This window comes from Centropristis striata, chromosome 12 (assembly GCF_030273125.1).
Source record: "Centropristis striata isolate RG_2023a ecotype Rhode Island chromosome 12, C.striata_1.0, whole genome shotgun sequence".
NCBI classification, from domain to species: Eukaryota; Metazoa; Chordata; class Actinopteri; order Perciformes; family Serranidae; genus Centropristis; species Centropristis striata.
In genome coordinates this window covers 15,665,243-15,668,496 of record NC_081528.1, presented here as the reverse complement: position 1 = coordinate 15,668,496, position 3,254 = coordinate 15,665,243, and the positions used below count along the sequence as shown (strand labels likewise).

Genomic DNA, 3,254 nt, shown 5'->3' with positions numbered 1-3,254 from the left:
TACTATGCAGTATCGATTTTTTCCCCCACCTCTAATAATAATAGTAATAATATTAATAACTTAGCAAAGTGTCGTTCGTAGATTTAGTGCATTTCAGTAATGTTGGTTCTGGCAGAGGTAGATGAGTTATAAAGTCTTATTGCAGAAGGAAGGAACGACTTTCTGTATCGTTCCTTGGAGCAGCGGGGTTCTGCCTTCCTGATCAGTTTGTTCAGTCTGTTGGCGTCCTTTGCTTTGATGCCCCCCCCAGGACACCACAGCAAAGAAGATGGTGCTCGCCACAACAGACTGATAGAACATCTGCAGCATTTTGTTGCAGACATTGAAGGACCTGAGCCTCCTCAGGAAGTAAAGCTGGCTCAGGCCCTTCTTGTAGAAGGCCTCAGTGTTGGTGGACCAGTCCAGTTTATTGTCCAGAGTGACCCCCAGGTACTTGTATGCAGGTACCATCTCCACATCTGTCCCACTGATACTGACAGGAGAGGGCAGGGGCTTATTCCTCCTGAAGTCCAAAACCATCTCCCTCGTCTTCCTCACGTTCAGCTGCAGGTGGTTCTCCCCACACCACTTCACAAAGCGGTCCACCAGGTCCCTATACTCAGCCTCCCCTCCGCCCTCAACACACCCCACAATGGTCGTGTCATCAGAGAACTTCTGCAGATGACACGACTCAGTGCAGTACTGAAAGTCAGCAGTGTATGTGGTGAAGAGGAAGGGGGACAGTACAGTCCCCTGGGGGGCGCCGATGTTACTGATCAGACGATCAGACACACAGTTCTGTAATCTCACAAACTGCGGCCTGCTCGTCAGATAGTCATCGACCCAAGTGATGAGGGGAGCACCCACCTGCGTGCCCTCCAGTTTGGCCTTCAGCAGTCTGGGCTGGATGGTGTTGAAGGCGCTGGAGAAGTCGAAGAACATGATTCGGACTGAGGTGTTGGGTCTGTCCAGGGAGGAGTGAGCCCTCTGCAGCAGGTAGATGATTGCATCATCAACCCCAAAACGGGGCTGATATGCAAACTGCAGGGGGTCTTGTAGTGGGCACACCAGCTGTCTGAGGTGTGCCAGGACCAGTCTCTCCATGACCTTCATGATGTGGGAGGTCAGTGCTACTGGCCTGTAGTCCTCCAGTGCAGCAGGACGTCCTTTTTTGGGCACTGGGACCAGGCAGGATGTTTTCCAGAGCACTGGCACTCTCTGAAGGTGAAGGCTCAGGTTGAAGAGGTGCTGGAGAACTCCACAGAGCTGGCTGGAACACGCCTTCAACACATGAGGGCTGATGCGGTCCGGTCCAGCAGCTTTCCTCTGCTTGAGCCTCTCCAGCTCTCTGAGACTGGGGGGTGGGGGGTGTCGGCGGTGATGGTGCAGAGAGGTGTCTGCTGCTGGCGGTGGTGGGGGGCTGTGGGGGATGTGTGGATGTCCTGGGGACTGGAGGTGTGAAAGGTGTGAAAGGGTCTGTGTAGATGTACAGTTAGTGTTATAAACTAAACACATGTATTAATTAGGACCGGACTTTAACGCGTTAATTAAGATTAATTAATTACACAAAAATTAGCGCGTAAAAAAAATTGACGCATTTTAATCGCACTTTTTTTGCACCACCGAACGTTTCTCACTGGATGAGTTTCAAGCGGACCGATTAAACTGGAGCACCAACTGGCGTTCATGAGTTCAGACAACAACAAACCACAGTGAACATGAACAAAGAAGCTGATGAGATCGATTAATTAATTACAAAGCCTCTAATTAATTAGATTCATTGTTTTAATCGAGTCCCGGCCCTAGTATTAATACTAAGAATGTACAAGGTTTAGCTTTTTGAGATTAACACAACTTTTATTGTTAGCTAATGTTAGCTTTTCAGCTTTCTAGGTACACATTAAAAAAAACTGGTCTAAAAACAGGACTTCATTGATCATGGCCTGGAATACTGCGGGAGCGTTAGTGAGACCAAAGGGCATGATACTCATAGTGTCTGCTGGGGGTATTAAACCCCTTCTCCCATTCATCACCCTCCCTTATTCTGACTAGGTGATAGGCATTGCGTAGATCTATCTTTGGGAAAACTTTGGCTTGTTGTAGCTGGTCGAACACAGAGGACATTAGAGGTAACGGGTAGCGGTTCTTTATCGTTATGTCATTCAGGGGGCTGTAATCTATGCATGGCCGCAAGGTCCCATCCTTTTTGCCCACAAAAAAAGGACCCCTAACCCTCAGGACATCAGTCCGGTCATGTAGTTCTTCTTTGGAGGGTTCAGCAACCGGATTGGGAACGTTCAGGAACATGTCCGAATCTATCTTCATGGCATAGGAGGCGCCGGAGCAGTAGGCGTCCAGTCACTCCAGCATCACCATCATCTTGATGGTCAGGTTCTTGTAGCAGTCCAAGAAGTTGCTTTGGATCAGATCCTGGTGCTCCCTGCTCTCCTGAAGCAGTTGCTCGCGGACCTTCTGAGCGCCAACTCTGGCGTGCAGCCCCAGCAGGAAGAACAGCCTCACCACTTTGCCCTCGACCAGACTCTATGCTTCCCAGGTGCTGCGGATGACGTAACGATGAGCCCTGTTGTGGGGCGCCACTGGAACCATAAGAAGGGATTCTCCCCTTCTCACACCTCTTTAGCTCGTTCATGAGGAAGCTGTACTTGTAAGGGTACTCCACTAGATATGGGCCCGGAGATTTATAAGGAACCAGCAGTGGCAGCGGCTCAGTTTTTTGTTGTGACATTGTCTCTGATGTCATGTTTATTGATGTCATATTCTCAATTTTGTTACATGTCGTCTGTATTCTTAGTGTTTCGAGACGCAGGGATCAGATACATAACGTTGACATAACGTGATAACGTCTCTGACTTTGAAATACATTTAGACTTCACCATTCTGTCGGTTTCAGGTCCAGCATCATATCTTTTATATTTGTGTTGTAGACGAACAAGACTGCCCCCAAAACCAGGATGAAGAAGATGCAGTGACGCCACGACCAGCTGCACCTTATGCTGCTCTCCGACAGCTTACCAGCATCCACCATCCCCTGGCTTTGTCCCTCGCGGGCAGAGCAACCCTCCAGCATGTTGACACTCCCTGATGTGTCTTCTCGTCCATACTCACCTGGTGCTCAGGATCAGATCATGAGAGGGAGAATCGAAGAAAAAAAAATTCATCTCCTCATGGTTCTGGATGTTAAGTTTAACAGTCTCCGTGGCATGTGTGATAACAAATAATAATAAAATATAAAATAAAAATAATATAATAATAAA

The 3,254-nt window shown here is 48.3% G+C and overlaps 1 pseudogene; it reads right to left on the bottom strand.

Moving 5' to 3' along the window:
- Positions 1-2,103: 2,103 nt before the first annotated feature.
- LOC131982394 (beta-1,3-galactosyltransferase 2-like) lies at positions 2,104-2,740 on the bottom strand (annotated as a pseudogene).
- Positions 2,741-3,254: the final 514 nt, after the last annotated feature.